The sequence below is a fragment of the Mobula hypostoma genome, chromosome 15 (genome assembly GCF_963921235.1).
Source record: "Mobula hypostoma chromosome 15, sMobHyp1.1, whole genome shotgun sequence".
Lineage (NCBI taxonomy): Eukaryota > Metazoa > Chordata > Chondrichthyes > Myliobatiformes > Myliobatidae > Mobula > Mobula hypostoma.
Genome location: NC_086111.1, coordinates 46,496,226 through 46,516,083, shown reverse-complemented (window position 1 = coordinate 46,516,083; position 19,858 = coordinate 46,496,226).

Genomic DNA, 19,858 nt, shown 5'->3' with positions numbered 1-19,858 from the left:
ATCATAACACGGCATTGATCACTTTTTTTTAATTGCTGGAGAGCCAGTAGTTTCTTGGGACAGATTACAAAAAAATAATGTTCTTCATTGTTAATGATTAAATAGGATTCCCAACAAAGCACACAAGAATAGAACAACTAAAATCATAAATCTGGAATTATCAAAGTTAAATGCGATCTGACCTTTCTAAGAAGAAATCTGACCTACTAAGATACACTTAATGCCAATATTTAGATTGTATTAACTAGAAAGTTTAAACATAAATATTTTTGTCATGGAAATGATTGTATCATTCCTAATGGAATCTAGCTCTTACATCAAGTTCAGTGTAAGTAGGTTTCCTGTGGTTACTGTCACAACAAAGTGTAACAACTACAGCATGAATCATGCATTTAGACAAAAAGATTTAATATACTTTGACTTTTAATAGTATTTTCTTACACATTTTTCTGCAGTATTAAATTAAATATTGCATGTAATACAACCTGTTTTGGTCACAGTGTTAAAGATGTGGTCAACCATTAAGCTGAATGGAAGGAGAGGTGGAAGGGATCAGACAATGTGAGGAGATTCTTTCTGGCCAAGAAGTCTGAAACTGGCTCCTCTGACTATCTTTTCAATAAATAATTTCCCAGTTCTCTATACGGTGCCAATTCCTGTCTTTCTTCAGCAGACACGATGATGCAATCACAGAATCAAAGACCAAACCAAATCGAAGCTCCAAACCATTTTTCTGTAACCAATCACGTCAGATGTTGACTCCCACTGACAGCTGCTAGCTTCCTTTCACGAGGCTCTCACAAGGCTCTCTTCCAACAGCTGCTCCATGCCCTGCGGCAGCCCGCTGAGCCTCCCTGGAGGAGACTTCAGGCACATCTAGGCTCAGGCCTCACACTCTCATCATCAGCATCTGAAGCCTGGTCTGGCTACAGGCAGAAAACTGATGGACTGGTAGTGGTTGGAGCACAAATGCCCTGAATGCATTGATTAGCGCTTCATAATCCCAGTTGCATTTCCCAGCTGGAAGCCCCTCAGAAATCTTAGTAATTGTTGGAGGGAAGATTGCAGGTCTGTAATAGTATACTCAATCCCAAGAGCTCTATGCCAGTATCCAGTATCTCACTGGCACTATTGAAATTGCCAAGCTGCTAATTGGCCTGGCCTGACTGCTGATGGAGACTGTCAGAATGTTTATACAGATGGCTGCCCTCTGTAGGCGTTTCAATGGAATTGCAGGATGGCCCATCTTTCCGCGTTAATGAGGCATTGATGCTAATTGCCCACCTGCATTGTCCTGCTGCCTGCATCTGTGTTCCCACCTTCTGCAACCTGTAGCAGTTTCACATTTCCTCAGTCATACATGCTCAAAGTGGGGTCAATATTTTGTATTTCACTGTACTGCTGCCACAAAACAACAAATTTCACAATTAGTGCCAGAGATATTAAGCCTGATTCTGATTCAAATTCATTTGCCTTTATTGGTTTTGCCATTGAAATAATTGGATTTAACTAATGAACACACTACTATTTAAAGTACAGTATATTAACAATACAGTAGGGTGGTTGCAGCTAGTTATTTTTTGGCATAATTAATTTAACTAGCATTTAGGGCAAAGATTCTATATTCTTATTTACAAAACAAATAATGAGATCTCAAGACAGCTGGTCTCAAATCGCCATTTTGAACACTGCTGAACAAGCACCTGTGAGCTTGCGTTAGATACCCCAACTAGTGTCATTAATTCAAATACAAAATTTGTGATACTGAGCTCAAGAATTTTGTGGCTGAGCTGCAGGTGATTGTAAGAATCTAACAGCTTTCTCCTGCACTCGCTAGTGTTATGTTTCTAACCCAGTCCCACACTATTCAGTTGACTCTTAAATGACCTCACGTCAATCACAAATGATAATAATGTGCTTCCTCAGTCACTAACAGAAGAAACACAACCCGTATTCTAATTACATGTTTTAAAACATGGTTAAAAAACCTCAAAGTAGCAAAGTCCCATGCATCATAGGATGGAAATTCTGCTTTCATCCCTTTTATTTTTGTGTTACTATGTGGTAAATTATTCCTTCCATAATGGCAGTTACTATCAACTGCAGAGTGAAATTATCCTTTCATGGTGATATCTGATTGCAGTGGACTCAGGATAATTAAACACTGCTTTTCAATAAAACTGTTTCATATTGATGTTATCTTATCCCAAAGCATCACAGCCATTATCTAAAATTAATAAATCATGTAGATTATTTGGAATTGATAATATGCCAAATTCTTGCTATGATCAATGCAGTAAATAGAATAAATTATTCAGATATGGAGATCATTTTCACCTGTGTTATGTCAGATTTAATGACACTTTTATTGCCTATGGCCCTTGCAAACTTTGCCAATCTAATTGATAGTTGAGGGCACGTTTAGAATTTATGTTTTGTAGACAATGTTGTGAAATATTATCATGCTTCTTCTTCATGCTGCGTGCATAATATTTGTAGCAGCTTTTTCTAACCATGCCCATGTTGCTGAGCAATAGAAGTCTTTGAAACTATCCAGTATCAAATTGACGGTTATATAATTTTTACCAGAAGATGCACTTATGGGTACTTAGACTATAAGACCATAAGACATTGGAGCAGAATTAGGCCATTCAGGCCATCGAGTGCCCTGCCATTCCATCACGGCTGATCCTGGATCCCACTCATCCCCATACACTCATTATTTAACAAACCAACAGGATTAAGGATCTCATTTGTAAACTCTGTCTCTGGCAAAGATAGGTCATTCTTGTCAGCCAGCGAATCCCATAAAGTACCTGTAAATGCAATATTCTTAGCACAATGATATCTTTCCTTTTTCCTTGAATTGAGCTGTTTTGCTGATTGCTCATTCTAACTGATAATTTCAACCTTCATTAAGCTGCTGATGAGGTGACACCAAGTTTTAATAGAATCCATTTCTATAAGGCTCTGATGCAAATTCCCACCCATTTTGGTTGACTAGTTCATAAATATATTATGGCTTATTGTAGAAAAGTGGAATTATGATTCTTGTTTCACACTCTGATGAAATTTGTTGAAAAATGATTACTTTGATATTATGATTTACTTTTTTCAGTTTATTTTTGTAAGGAAATACATTGGGCATGAAAATAACAAAGTATTTTTACATTGCTTCAGTGGTTTATTAATACATTAAATTGTTTTAAGTTTCAAATCTTGGTAGATACTTTTACAGCTCTTCTGCAGCAAAACAACTCAGCTTCTCATGACCTTTCCACCAAATCCCATGTGAGATAACTTATGTGGATTTTTAATGAGAGCTAGAGGTATTCCAGCTCTCATAAACTGTTTTGATTGTAAACCTCTCAATATAATAAGCTATTACAATGTTCCAAGAAAATAAAATAATGAAGTGATGAAATCTTAAGTATGATTTTGTGTTAAGTGCATGTTGATGATGTCCATACCTTTGACATTGAATTCATAACATTTAATATTGTACTGATGTTACTGGTTATCCTTCAGATTGAATTACAAGGATATATGTAGTACATTACCAGAGATGTAATCAGTCCCATGATGTTGTCTCATAATGTACAAATAATGAGAATGTGTAATACTAGAACATTTGCATGAAGTACAGTGACCTGCATGATTATAGACGTAGTGCCAGCGGTGAGATCAGGCTAAGTAGCTGTTTGGCAGGCACGATGGACTAAATGGCCTCTTTCTACACTGTATATTTGCTATCATTGTATGACTTCTAAACCCAATCTGGATCCCCCCCGCTTTCCTATAAATCCTTCTCCCAATACTTCATATGGATCATGAATCACATTGCTGTAAGCCTCTGAGCTGAACATTGAGGATTGCTTGGATCATGGCAAGTCCGGTAGATAACCAGCTCATCTTTACACAACTTAATTAAAGAATGGTGTTGCAGGTATGTAACTGTGTTCTGAACATTATTCACTGGTGTGAATCTGCACCTGAAAATGGTAGCAGCTTTAAATGAGTTAGAGTGCTTGTGCAATGGTTTCATGCAAGGAAATTGTTTTGCTCCTGCAATTTTCCTGATGGTGAACCTGCAGAAAAGGGAAATGGGAACAAGGGCGTGAATGGGATGGAAGTCATGGTAAGAAAGGGGGGGTATTGAAAAATGAATGATGGAATTATAATGTATGACTGGTCCCATGGATTTCACAGGCTGATGTTATGCAAGATTTCATCAACAAAGTTCCAGCTACCAGCCAGAACTAAGTAGGGTGCCTAATGCTACTGTGCATATCTCTGTTAGTATGCACATGATTGTGGCAAGTTCAAGCTGCTTGCCTGCATTTTTTAAATGAGCACTGCAGCAGGAATGAGTAGTGGAAATCATTTTAGACAACTTACTGGAAGAGGTGAGTTTGGGGACCTTCAATATCAGAATCAGAATCAGGTTTATTTTCACTGGCATGTGACGTGAAATTTGTTAACTGAGAAGCAGCAGTTCAATGCAATACATAAATAGAAAAGAGAAAAAAATAATAAATAAAATAAAAGTAATAATAATAAATAAATAAATAAATAAATTGCAGTATATGTATATTGAATAGATTAAAAAATGTGCAAAAATCAGAAATACTGTATATTAAAAAGAAGTGAGGTAGTGTCCAAGGGTTCAATGTCCTTTTAGGAATTGGATGACAGAGGGGAAGAAGCTGTTCCTGAATCGCTGAGTGTGTGCCTTCAGGCTTCTGTACCTCCTACCTGATGGTAACAGTGAGAAAAGGGCATGTCCTGGGTGCTGGAGGTCCTTAAGAATGGACGCTACCTTTCTGAGACACCACTCCCTGAAGGTGTCCAGGGTACTTTGTAGGCTAGTGCCCAAGATGGAGCTGGCTAGATTAACAACCTTCTGCAGCTTCTTTCAGTCCTGTGCCCCTCCATACCAGACAGTGATGCAGCCTGTCAGAATGCTCTCCACAGTACAACTATAGATGTCTTGCTTTCTTTATAACTACATCTATATGCTGAGACCAGGTTAGATCCTCAGAGATCTTGACACCCAAGAACTTGCTCACCCTCTCCACTTCTGATCCTTCTATGAGGATTGGTACATGTTCCTTGATACTAGAATGTGATATTGATCGATGTCCACTATGACTCTACCTTAGAGGCCAGAAAGTCTCGGGTAATTAGGTGAAGTGGTAGTGGTAGAAGGAATAGGCTGAGGTGAATTCAACAAGACAAGATCTAAGCAAATGGACACAAGAGTTGCAATTTAATGAAGCTACACTTATGTACAAGATCAGTAAATATATCATCAAATTATATTTTATATTAATACATCATTTGCTTCACACAGTGCTTAAAAGAACTCCAATAATTCATGTTGACGATGAATTGTTGGTTGTTAATCCTGTTGTTCCTTCTACTGTTTGAAGGCTGTAGACAGTATAGGTTACAAGCACTAATTTGTCCCCAGTCTTTCTAATCACTGTAATCTTTGCCTGTGCTTTTCTTCCCTTCAGTTAGCCATGGTCTCTCCACAGCAAGACAGTCCTAACATCATAATTACCACTCAGATACAGACACTTGATTAGCTCAGAGACAGGTGAATGGTGGATTACTGTTGAGAGGAAGAGAAGGGGGAAGAGGGGAAAAAAGAGGTGCAAAAGGAAGAAGAAGAAGAAGAAAAGATGAAGATGTGGAGGTAAAGAAAAAAGAAAGGTTGCAGACTAAGAGGAGGATAAAGGAAAGAAGATGATGGTTCAATTGAGGACAGCTGTGTAGTGTTTACTAGCCTTAACCAAGATGTCATACTCAAACAGTAATTAAATCACAAAATGGAAACCTGACTTGGTCATGTTGGTATTGTAGCGATGTGCTACACACAGCGTTAGAATAACCACACGGAGTCGGTGAGTTAGAGTTGCAATGAAAGAGATTTGTTCAAACTTCGCGGCCCGCTTTAAAGCCTTCCCGTTCCCGCCCTCCCTGGGCAGGACTACTGTGGGGAATGCATATTCCCAGACCCTTTCCGCGCGCGGGATTTTCCCCCTGCTGGTGAAGATGGCCTGGCGCCCTTTTTGCTGCCGGCCCTCTGCCTGCGCGTGCTGTTTCGTGAGCCGGTTCGTGGGTGCCAGAAAGTGGGTCGCCACATAACCGCCCCCCAGAACCGGCGATACCTCCCCCAATGTCCACAGTCTGGATCGGCCTCTGTTTGGGAGGTCTGCCCCTGCGCCGCGGTGCCTGAGCCTGGACCAGTTGCGCCAAGTCCACCTGGGCCGGTTTGAGTCGGTCCACCGTGAAAACCTCCTCTCTCCCCCCAATGTCCAGCACGAACATGGACCCGTTGTTCCTGATCACCTTAAACGGCCCCTCGTAGGGCCGCTGTAGCGGTGCCCGGTGTCCGCCCCGTCGTACAAAAAGAAACTTACAGTTCTGCAGGTCTTTGGGTACGCAGGTCGGGCTCTGTCCATGCTGTGAAGTGGGTATGGGGGCCAGGTTACCGAGCCTCTCCCGTAGTCTGTCCAGGACTGCTGTGGGTTCTTCCTCTTGCCCCCTTGGGGCTGGTATGAACTCTCCTGGGACGACCAGGGGCGCGCCGTACACCAACTCGGCCAACGAGGTGTGTAGATCCTCTTTGGGCGCCGTGCGGATTCCGAGCAGGACCCAGGGAAGTTCGTCCACCCAGTTAGGCCCCTCCAGGCGGGCCATGAGAGCCGATTTCAGGTGACAGTGGAAGCGCTCCACTAGTCCGTTCGACTGTGGGTGGTAGGCAGTTGTGTGGTGTAGCTGTGTTCCTAAAAGGCTGGCCATAGCCGACCACAGGCTGGAGGTGAACTGGGCGCCCCTGTCGGAGGTAATGTGGGCCGGTACCCCAAAGCGTGCTACCCAGGTTGCGATCAGTGTTTGGGCGCAGGATTCGGAGGTGGTGTCGCTGAGCGGGACTGCCTCTGGCCATCTGGTGAACCGGTCTATCATAGTTAGGAGGTACCGCGCTCCTCGTGACACTGGCAGGGGCCCCACGATATCCACATGGATGTGGTCGAACCTCCGGCAGGTGGGTTCGAACCGCTGCGGTGGAGCCTTGGTGTGCCGCTGCACCTTGGCCGTTTGGCACTGCATACACGTTTTGGCCCATTCACTGACCTGTTTACGAAGTCCATGCCACACGAACCTGTTGGAGACCAGCCGGACAGTTGTCCTGGTGGAAGGGTGCGCTAAGTTGTGAATAGATTCGAACACCCGCCGGCGCCAGGCTGCTGGGACGACGGGGCGGGGTTGGCCGGTAGCTACGTCACATAGTAGGGTCCTCTCACCTGGGCCTATGGGGAGGTCTTGGAGCTGCAAACCGGAGACTGCAGTCCTGTAACTGGGGATCTCAGCGTCTGCCTGCTGTGCCTCTGCCAGCGCTGCATAGTCCACCCCTGGGACAGGGCCTGTATGGTAGGTCTGGAAAGTGCGTCTGCCACGACATTGTTCTTTCCAGAGACATGCCGGATGTCCGTCGTGTACTCGGAGATGTAGGACAGATGTCGCTGCTGGCGGGACGACCAGGGGTCGGACACCTTAGTGAACGCAAAGGTAAGCGGTTTGTGGTCGGTGAACGCGGTAAAGGGCCTACCTTCTAAGAAGTACCTGAAATGCCGGATTGCCAGGTATAGTGCCAATAGCTCCCGGTCGAAAGCACTGTATTTGAGTTCGGGTGGTCGTAGGTGTTTGCTGAAGAACGCCAGGGGTTGCCAGCGACCCTCGATGAGTTGTTCCAGCACTCCACCGACTGCTGTGTTGGATGCGTCCACCGTGAGGGCAGTAGGAACGTCCGTTCTGGGGTGCACTAGCATCGTGGCGTTTGCCAAGGCTTCTTTGGTTTTTACGAAAGCGGTTGCGGCCTCTTCGTTCCAGGTAATGTCCTTGCCCTTACCCGACATTAGAGTGAACAAGGGGCGCATGGTTCGGGCTGCTGAGGGGAGGAAACGGTGGTAGAAATTCACCATACCCACGAATTCCTGCAAGCCTTTGATTGTGTTGGGTTGGGGGAAGTGGCGGACCGCATCTACCTTGGCGGGCAGCGGGGTTGCCCCGTCTTTAGTAATCCTGTGGCCCAGGAAGTCGATGGTGTCAAGTCCGAACTGGCATTTGGCTGGATTGATTGTAAGGCCGAATTCACTCAGGCGGGAGTAGAGCTGGCGGAGGTGGGACAGATGCTCCTGCCGACTACTGCTGGCTATGAGGATGTCGTCCAAATAGATGAATGCAAAGTCCAGGTCGCGTCCCACCGCGTCCATTAGCCGCTGGAAAGTCTGTGCGGCATTCTTTAGACCAAACGGCATTCGGAGGAATTCGAAAAGTCCGAACGGGGTGATAAGTGCTGTTTTGGGGATGTTGTCCGGACGTACAGGGATTTGATGGTATCCCCGGATGAGGTCTACCTTGGAAAAGATCCTTGCGCCGTGTAGGTTTGCTGCGAAGTCTTGAATGTGCGGCACAGGGTAGCGGTCTGGCGTTGTAGCCTCGTTCAGTCTGTGGTAGTCACCGCATGGTCTCCAGCCCCCTGTTGCCTTGGGCACCATGTGAAGGGGGGAGGCCCATGGGCTGTCGGACCGTCGTATGATCCCTAATTCCTCCATCTTCTTGAACTCCTCCTTCGCCAGTCGGAGCTTGTCCGGGGGAAGCCTTCGAGCACGGGCGTGGAGGGGTGGTCCCTGGGTTGGGATGTGGTGCTGTACTCCGTGTCTGGGCATGGCTGCCGTGAACTGCGGTGTCAGTACTGATGGGAAATCCGCCAGGACCCTGGTGAATTCATCGTCGGACAGCGTGATGGAGTCCAGGTGTGGGGCTGGCAACTGTGCTTCACCCAGGGAGAACGTTTGAAAAGTCTTGGTGTGGACTAATCGCTTCCCTTGCAAGTCGACCACCAGGCTGTGGGCTCGTAGAAAATCTGCCCCCAGCAGTGGTTGGGCCACGGCGGCCAGTGTGAAGTCCCACGTGAACCGGCTGGAGCTGAACTGTAGCCGCACCGTGCGGGTGCCGTAGGTTCGTATTGTGCTGCCATTAGCGGCCCTCAGGCTGGGTCCCGGTTCTCTGTTGCGGGTGTCGTAACTCGTTGGAGGTAAGACACTGATCTCCGCTCCAGTGTCGACCAAAAAGCGGCGTCCCGGCTGCTTGTCCCAGATGTACAGGAGGCTGTCCTGATGGCCAGCCGCCATAGCCATCAGCGGCGGCTGGCCCTGGCGTTTCCCGGGAATTTGCAGGGCGGTCTGCAGCGGCGGGCCTCCGTGCCCCACCGCTGGTGGTAGAAGCACCATCGTTCGTTGGGCTCCTCACTCCCGTCACCGGGTTTTGTAGGCTCTGCTGCCGGGCCTGGTCTGGTCTGTGGTTTGGCACGCGGCTTGGTGATCTGTGCGACGGATACCCCTCTCTCTTTCCTGGCATTCCACAGCACATCTGCTCGGGCCGCCACCTCCCGGGGGTTGCTGAAATCTGCGTCGGACAGCAGCAGGCATATGTCCTCGGGCAGTTGCTCTAGGAACGCCTGCTCAAACATGAGGCAGGGTTTGTGTCCTTCAGCCAGGGCCAGCATCTTGTTCATTAATGCTGACAGCAGCCTGTCTCCCAAACCATCCAGGTGCATTAAGCGGCGTGCTCGTTCGCGCCGTGAGAGTCCGAAAGTCCTTATGAGCAGGGCTTTGAATGCTGTGTATTTGCCGTCTTCCGGGGGCGACTGTATAAACTCCTCAACTTGTGCAGCAGTCTCCTGGTCGAGGGAGCTCAGCACGTAGTAGTAGCGAGTGGACTCCGAGGTTATCTGCCGAATGTGGAATTGTGCTTCTGCTTGTTCGAACCATAAATGGGGTCGCAGCGTCCAGAAGCTTGGCAGTTTTAACGAAACTGCGTGAACAGATGCAGCGTCGGTCATCTCTGGTCCAAATATCGTTTGGGCCGTCGGGGTCACCAATTGTAGCGATGTGCTACACACAGCGTTAGAATAACCACACGGAGTCGGTGAGATAGAGTTGGGATGAAAGAGATTTATTCAAACTTCGCAGCCCGCTTTAAAGCCTTCCCATTCCCGCCCTCCCTGGGCAGGACTACTGTGGGGAATGCATATTCCCAGACCCTTTCTGCGCGCGGGATTTTCCCCCTGCTGGTGAAGATGGCCTGGCGCCCTTTTTGCTGCCGGCCCTCTGCCTGCGCGCGCTGTTTCGTGAGCCGGTTCGTGGGTGCCAGAAAGTGGGTCGCCACAGTATATTGTTTTTCTTGTTAATTCTTTGATTATTCATTCAAAGAATGTGAAGGTCAATGTAAAGGTCAGAATTTGTTCCCCATATTTAACCACTCTTATGCACATGGTGGTGACCCACTGCCTTGAACTGACGCAGTGCTTCTGCTGAAGGTACAGTACTTCCACAATATTGTTGGGTAGCAAACTCCAGGATTAACACCCAGCAAGAACAATGTGTCCAGATGTGCAAGATCTAGAAAAACACCTACGCTTGGTGATGTTTCTGCAAGGTAATTGCCTGCGACCTTCTAGATGATAGAAATCCCAAATTCAAAAGAGATACTGTCCTCTGTAATAATCCTAATCCAACTTGCCCACACAATAAATAATAGGGCCTTAGGGAGTGCTTAGGAAAGAAAGACCTTGGTACAAAAGTCCAAGACTCCCTGAAGATGTAAATGGTGATGAGGAAGGGATATGTGCTATTTGTTTTCATTAGCTGATGGCATAGAGTGTAAGAGGAAAAGGTTAAGAGCATAGGTTTATTAACACTTCTTAGCTGCTAAAAGATTGCAACTGCTTGTCACACAACAGCAACGATATACAGTAGTTGCAAAGGAGATTCACCAGGATGTTGCCTGGCATGGAGGTTTTTAGTTATGGGGTGAGTTTGTATTGTTGACTTTGTTTCCCTTAGAGCAGTGGAAGCTGAGGGAGAACCTGATAGAAGTTTACAAAATAGTGAGGGGCATAGAAACGGTAGGGAGTAGGAAACATTTTTCCCACAACAGAGTTATGCAAAAGTTGAGGACATAGGATTAGAGCAAAGAGGAAGAGGTTCAGATGGAATTTCAGTTCGTTTTCACCTGGAAGGTGGTTAGAATATAGAATACACTGCTTGAGTGGGTGGTGGAAAGAGAGACTCTCACAACATTTAAGGAGCATCTGGAAGAATAAAGAAGAAGACAGACCAGGTGTTGGTGAATGGATTTCGTTATAGATGGTCTTCATGGACATGATGGATCAAAAGGCTTGTTTCTGTGTGTGTGTGTGTGTGTGTGTGTGTGTGTGAGACTCGATGACTTCATGTTCCTATATCATCTAATTCTCCTTTCTTTAAATGATTCAATGAGTGAAGCTTCACAGAGCCCAACTGACAGAACTGATATGAGGCACATGTATTTTTTTTTATGGTGAGGCAACAGTTGAACATATTGTGTGAGGTGACGTTGACTATTCACTGGACCCTGGTGCACAGGAGTTAGAATTCTCTCCCCCATGATGCCTCATTGCTGGCAACCATGGCCAACTGTTTTATTTATTTAGATAGATAGATGGATGGATGCTTTATTGATCCCAAAGGAAATTACAGTGTCACAGTAGCATTACAAGTGCACAGAAATACAATTTACACATATTAAGAGAGAAGTAAGGAGGAATAAAAAATAGACTAACAGGAAGGGGTTATCACTTCCCCAGCTATAGGTTGACTCATTATAGAGCCTAGTGGCCGAGGGTAGAGCCTCATATAATGCTCTTTGGAGCAATGCAGTTGTCTTAGTCTATTACTAAAAATGCTCCTCTGCTCAGTCAAGGTGGCATGCAGAGGGTGAGAAACATTGTCCAAAATTGCCAGGATTTTCCCTAGGGTCCTTTGTTCTGCCACAGCCTCCAGTGTGTCCAGTTTGACTCCAATTACAGAGCCAAATTTTCTTATTAGTTTACTGAGTCTTTTGGCATCACCCGTGTTGATGCCATAGCCCCAGCACAACTCTGCATAAAAGATTGTACTGGTGACAACAGACTGGCAGAACAAGTGAAGGAGAGGCCTGCGTACTCCAAGGTATCTCATCTCCTCAGGAAGGAGAGGCGACTCTAGAGATACAGCACGGAGTAGGCCCTTCTGGCCCTTCTAGCCACGCCGCCAGCAGCCCACCGATTTAACCCCAGCCTAATCTCAGGGCAAGTTACAATGAAAAATTAACCTACTAACCGGTATGTCTTTGACTGCGAGAGGAAGCCAGAGTACCCAGAGGAAATCATAATGTTCCACAGGGAGGACGTGAAAACTCCTTACAAAGGATGCCAGAATAGAACTCCAAACTTAGACATCTCAAGTCGTAATGGCCTCATACTAACCGCTACACAACTGTGGTTCCTGATTTTCTCTTCCTATTCCTCTCACTATTTTTTGTCATCCCTTAGATTCATATTCAGGAGTTGAGTGGGGGGGGGGCGGTTTCGACAACATCTCACTGCAGGATGCAGCTTCCCTCTTTTATATTACTGACTGAAAGATATTGCATGTCACAGCCAGTTCTTATCTGATTTGTTTCTCTGCCTTTAGTGTAACTGAACAGACTATTAAATTTCCATTAGTGCCACTTGCCCTTGTGAACAACTTAAACCTTTGTTCCACAAACATCAGACCTATCTCTTCCCTTTCCCAGAGATTTTGAAAATAAGAGAGGGACAGGGTAAATTAAGAGGTCCATACTCTAAAAAGATCAGCCTTCAGCAAAATGTCCCCAAAGAGCTGGTGAAGAATCATCAGCAAACCCACGCCAGTATTAGAACTGTAGATCAGATACAAAAATGTCTGACCTAAGCTCAGTGACTTTGATCAACAAGTTGAACACCATCATTCTATTTTAGAATTTTCACCTAATGATCAAAGCTTATGAAGAACTATAGAGTAGTACAGTAGAAGCGGAAAAAAACATCAGTAAAGTAGTGAGAATGGCATTAGAGTGTGGGCACATCCCCAAGGAATGCAATCTGCACAGAATCTGCTAAATAATCCAGTATGATTTGATTTATTATAAATGAGTTCAGTATAAAGATGAGCAATGAAATTCTAATACAATCTTCCATAAATTATCACAAATAATTGGCTTTAGTGAGCAATGGCTTTTAAGCTATGTTGAATTATTTCACTTTTACATGAACAATTAAGATTATTCTAATAATCTTGCTGGTGGATATTTATGCTTATCAGAACCTTACCATTATATGAAGGCCAAAAATATTTTCAGACTAAACCTTCCAACAAATAATTCATTGTTAATAATGGAAGTTTATAATGAAAATTTAATTGCCAATACGTTCCAGAAACTGATCTCCAGTATATACTATTTACTAAGATATTAAAATTTCCTTTACAAAACTTTCAGAAACATCTAAAACAACAGGAATTCTGCAGATGCTGGAAATTCAAGCAACACACATCAAAGTTGCTGGTGAACGCAGCAGGCCAAGCAGCATCTGTAGGAAGAGGTGCAGTCGACGTTTCAGGCCGAGACCCTTCGTCAGGATATTTCAGAAATATCTTATATCTTAACTTTTAACATTGCCAATAAGAAAGAAAAAGAGATGAGTGTCAAATGGGCTGACTTGTTATCACCTACTTGAAGCAATTTATTTCCAGTGTCCTTCCAGATGGTCTTTAATAATCAGCAGCAAAATAAACATGATTATTATGTTGGTTTTGACTCCAAGGCTACATTAGATATCATTGGTAAGGTAATTTGGAGCCACAATGTATTGCTAACCTTCACCTATTTTATTCAGTGTTAGCTGCAACTGAAATTCTTGTTCCCACAGTTTCAGTAACCAGCAGGAGCTAACCCCAGTGTTGATTGCATTAACAAATTACCACATAGTCCAATTGCATAAGTAACCGGTCAGTTTCAGTGGATTGCACTGCTGGAAGCCTGAACAAAATAAAAGACTGCTACATTAAGGCTGCAGCATGTATGGCTACCATCATCACAGTGCCCAAGAGGGCAACAGTAACCTGCTTCAACGACTACCGTCCAGTGGCGCAGCCCTCAACAGTAATGAAGAGCTTTGAACGGCTGATTATGCATTGCACTAAAACCCATTTTCCTGCTATATTGGACCCTTTCCGGCTGGCTTTTCACTTAAATTGATCAATTAATGATGCCATAGCCTCTGCACTCCACTCCATCCTGTCCCACATAGAAAATTGTGCCTCACATGCCATGTTTGTTGCCTTCAACTCAGCGGTCAATATGATCATCCCTCAGAAGCTCGTGGGCGAACTGTCCTCATTGGGTCTCAACCCTTCTCTCTGTACCTGGATCCTCGATTTCTTAACAGTGTGATAGATATTCATTCCTTGTCTTTTTTTTTCCAGCCTTGCTTTCTAAACACAGCATCTCGTAAGATGAAACAATTGTAAGTAATCTTCCAACTAACAGCTTGTTAAACTTCTGGTCATAAACAGGAATCAGTCTTCAGTTCTTAAAATGTGAATGTAAAGCAATCTTCATAGAACCGCTTTGCAAATAGGCTTTGTGTTTTGAAGAGCCTCTGTCTGTAAAAAGTCACCTCTATCTGCTTTATTATTGCTCAACAGTAGAGTATAAGACAATGGGTTGTTTAATTTGAGTTTTTACAAACAGACAAGCTGACTCTTACATTGCTTAGTTCAAGGTAGCTTGCAGAACCAGATGGATAATATCATTTAGAATGTCAAAAACTGGTATGTTTATAATTGGAAAGGTTTGTGTACTCAAATGTTAGCGTTATAGTATTGATGGTAGCTAGCTAAGATCTATGTCTCCAAAAAATGCTTTTAGACCATCTGAGTTAAAAGAATATCTGAGGAAATGTCACATGCTTGTGAAGTCATTCAAGTGGCTGGAAAGGGTATTAAATTCAGTTCAGGACGCATTTGGAATGAGGTAAGCAACATCAAGAAACATGGAAGAATTAGAACCCATTCCTCTGGCTTTGGTATCTGCAACAGATAATTTGTTTGGCTGCATCTTTAATGCGTATGTCATGGTCCGGATCGGGGTCCCTTTAAATTTACTTTGTTTATGTTACAATCCGGACCGTTGACTCCCTGTTTCCCTTTGGTTCCCTGTTTTCCCGTGTCCCTCGGCTTTGGTGATTGGAGGCAATTTACTCTCAACTGAACCGGTAGTTTATAGTCTCGGCTTTCAGCAGTTTGGCGCGAGAGCATCTGAAAAGTCACCAAAGTCACGGCGTGCCAATGTCATCTGGCCGGAGCAAGCCTAGTCTCCGCCCAAAGCGAGTGCCGGTAATTCGCCTTTCCTCACCGGAGCAACCCTCTCAAGTTACCTAGCCAAAGCGAGCCTGCAAAGTTTCCTCACTGAGGTGGGTCCGTCAGTTAACCTGCTGGAGGGAATCAAGAACCACTATCTACTGTTCCCGGGCCGAGTTGAGAGCTCGCCACTACGTGGAGGCTCCAAGTCAAGTCCTGGCTCCGGGAGCATTCAGGTACAGAGTCGAGTCCTGTCCCTGGCGGCCATCCAAGTTCCAAGTCAAGTCCTGGCCCTGGCAGTCTGTGATTCCCGTCCTACCCCGCTGTCTGAATCCCTTCTCTGCCCCTCTCGCCTCTAGCCCTTGTCTGCAGCCCTCGCCTGCACTTCAGTCTAGTTCTATCGCAGGAGCTAGATAGGTACTGTCTGGTGTTCTTTCATGTTGATCTTGTCTTGTCCTTGCCTCCATGGCGTAAGTCAGGTCATCTTGCCGTTGCCCACAGGGGGTCATGTCTTGTCTTGTCTGGTCCTCGCCTCCGTGGGGTAAGTCAAGCCATCTTGCCATTGCCCCGTTGTCAGGGGGGGGTCATGAGTCCCGGCCCTATGTCCTGTACCCTAGGAGGGGTCCTGGCTCTCTGTTCTGTATGTGAGTCCTGGCCCTATGTCCTGTATCCAAGGAGGGGTCCCGACTCTGTGTTCCGTGTATGTGTCCATGGTTCCATGTACCTGCTTTCCTGAGACCGAGGCTCTGTTTTTCCATGTTCCTCCTCTCCCTAGCCCATGTCATGTCCATGCCTGGTTCTGGGGTCTGAGCCTGAGGCAAAACCCAGGTACCGGGTCCTTGCCCTGTCCCTGGCTCGGAGTCCGTGCCGTAGCCTCTTCATGTCGCCTCTAGTTCTGGGATCCTATTCCGAGTCCTAGCCCAGACCCTTGTCCCAGCCTAGTCGTTGTCCTGAATCCTTGTCCAGTTCGCTATTCCTGCTTCTGCTTTGCTCTCCTGGTATCGAACAATAAACTCCATTTAATTAACCTCACAAGATGTGTCTTGCATTTGGGTCCACCCTTGCTCCCAATGCCCCACCATTGTGACAGGGTATTTTTAGTTCATATGAATTTTGAAAGTTCTTTGTCCTTTATGCTTCATGCTTTATCTTTTGTGTTTAACAAAAGTGTAATGCTTTAGGATTAGCAAATTGTTTGAGTTATAGAAATGGTTTTTAATTTGGAAATAGTTTATAATGTTTCAAGATTCAAGATAATGATTCAATGATTCAAAATAAGATAGAAATCCTCTGTGAGATTTGAGAAATGTTTAAGATAGAAATCCTCTGAGAGTTTCAGGTGTGTTTTATCAGTGTTTTGTGAATTTAAATGAGCATCACTATACATAATTGAACTGTGTTTTAAACTACTTTGTATCTTCGCCTTGGTAGGGAGAGGGAACCCACCATTTGAATAGTGGTTGTTGGCAGTTAAACTTGCCATGGATAATAAACAGGGAAGTAAATTAGTCTTTGAAGATTGGGTAGTTACAGTATAATCTCACTTCAGTGAGAGTGCTCATGGCTATTTATATCTGATAGGACTTAAGGCCTTCGTTTAAGTTTAGATCTTTGTGGTAAGTGAACCCAATACATCACAACAGAAAGGCCACAGTCAATCCGTGTTAGCAGAAACATCTTTAGCTCTATTACGCTGAGCACCAGTGCATCCTAGAACTGCATGCTCAGCCCACTGTTGTTTACACTGCTGAGGCATGACTGCACTGCTAGATCCAGCTCAAACCAAATCATCAAGTTCTCTGGTGACACCACGGTGGTTGGATTCATCAGCAATGATGACAAGACGGCATACAGAGGGGAGGTAGAGCTGCTGGTAGGATGATGCAAGCACAACACCCTGAGTCTCAATTTTGTCAGGACCGAAGAGTTGATTGTGCACTTTAGGAATCCACGGGCTGACCGCTCCTCATGGCACAGACATGGGTCTTCCATGGAGAGAGCGAGGAGCACAAGTTTCTGAGGGTGTACATAACAGGTGATATCACCTGGTCCCTCAACACCACCTCTTCGGTCAAGAAAGCACAGCAGCGTCTCCACTTGCTGAGGAGGTTGAGGCAAGAGAGACTTCACCCCCACCCGACCAATTTAACAGATTTTTACCAGAGTACCATCTGTTACATTTTGCAACATCAAAACATTAAACTAGTTCAAAAGAACACATGAGAGTTTAAAATGTGGGTCTAACTTCATGGTTCCTTTACGCAAGGCGAGCACATATCACGTGGCAGTGATGACATTCACAATCCACTTATTTATACATATAACTTGTAATGAATTATTTCAATCAATGATTAATCAACCAATATATATACAAAATTACACAAATATTTCTGAAATATTAAATACATTTAGCTATAAACTCCAACTCAATACAGAACGCATTTCAACGATATACAAAATATACTATATAATACAATTACTATATGCAGACATCCACAGCAGTGTTTATCTTTCTGCATGGGAGGGGATCGGGGATTGTATTGCTGCTATTTTCTTTCCCTGGGGGAGGGTGTTGGGGATTTCTATTGTCATTGTTCGTTTTCTGCAGGGAGGGGTAGGGGATTCTGGGGTCTGTAAGTTTTGTTCCTTTTACTCCTTCATGTGTATTTCATGGCTATCTGGAGAAGACAAATATCAGAGTTGTATTATACATGCATACTTTAACAATAAAATGTACATTGAACCTTGATCGTTGAACCTTAAATTTTAAAATTCTCCCATGCAGGCCTAAAGATTTAATCACTGTGGAGGATTTCTTCCTCTTGTAGGATAACATCTTTCCTGACAATGGGGATCACTCTGCTTGGCAGGTGACACATGTGGCAGTGAAACAATCTCAGGTTCTGCTTCTGGGGCATCTCCCATTGTGGTTGTAGGGATTGATTTCGACATGCTGGAGGTGATTCTGACAGCTCTGGACACCTTGCTTCTCCTTTTTACTTTTTCTAGTTTGTACATCTTGATCTTGGGAAGGTGCATTTAGTTCACTAGAGTATTCTTTTATTAATCTTTCTGTTGCTCCCTTTACAATCTAATATCTCCTCTTCATTTCCCTATCTACAACATCATCTAACAAATCCTCTGCATTCATATCTCTATTGGCTCCTTTCTTTTTGGCCTTCCATTCTTCCAGCTGGACTTTGATCTTTGCACTTACAGTACTCTTAAAAGCAGCTTTTTGCTTCCCACTTGAAGTTCATGCAGTAACCTTAATGTATGTAGAATAGATTTTGGTTCTTTATATTCACAAAAGCCAAATGCTTGCAACTTTCCTGAAGCTCTTTGAATCCTTTTCCAGCTTGGAACCAAGCCACATTTTGCAAGTAACTGTCTGAATAATATATCAGAAGCTTTCTCAGATATGTGGCCTATAAAACTATTGTAGTCGGACCACTGCTTTTGTCACTTTCATGATTTTTCTGAGCAGCATGGTCCTTCCTTGGTCCAATATGCTTTCCAAACAGAGACACCAGGCACCAACAAATGCTTACCCTCTGTTGGGCAATGGTTAATGATGGGGCATGGAGACAGTTTTGGCGTCATCCAGTGCCTTTCTTAATTCGCTTTCAGATGGCTTCATAGCAGGGGATATGGCATGCAAATGGTGGATGGATCTCCAGTCAAGTTGTAGTTGTCTCAGCCAATAACACCTTTCTGTTTTTACCACATACAAGCTCAACGTGTCTTGTTGGTTGTTGCATTTCAGTAATGATTGTCATTCCCACAGGAGTTATCTTCTCTCCAGTATGAGTTCTTAAGTTCTAAATATCTGCAGGCTTTAGTTCAGTCGCTTTGAAATGCCATTCAAACTCATTTTGCAGAATGACTAAAACAGCTGAACCAGTGTCTAATTCCATTTTAATCAATCTGCCATTCACTTCTGGTGGAAGCCATATTGTTTGTCTACTGTTAATTTTCACACTTTAAACCTCAAGGCTACACAGTCCTATGTCTTGCTCATCATTATCAGATTTTTCATCAATAGAATGCAGATTAGTACCCTTTTTGAAACTGTAACTTGATTTTTTTTAGATTTTTCTCTTCCCTGAGTAATCCCTTTATTGTTGTCTGCCAGACATGCTCTTTGTATGTGTCCTTTGTATGTTCTTTGTACTTGTTGCATTTTCTGCAAGTTTTGCATTTAAGTCTGCATTGGTCTGCTGCATGAGAGCCCCTGCCACAACAGTAACACGATTAATTTGGCCGGGCTAGTTTCTGCTTAGATGCTACAATTTTGTTCACACCCACTTTCACTTCTGACAGCAACTCAATTGAGTCTCTCTCTGCTGTTTCCATTGATACAGCAATTTCAACTTCTCTTTTAAATGTAAGTTGTGCTTCAGTTATGAGCTGTTTTTGAATGCTTTCTTGTAAGATTCGACAAACTAAACAATCTCTCGGTGCATCATTAAGTCTTTTACTGATCTGACAATGATCAGACAACTTCTTCAATTCAGCTACATAAGCAGAAATGGACTTCCCTTCCTTTTTGATTCAGCTTCTGAAACCTTATGAAACAGAGTTGTGTGTGGTAACCTGTAGTA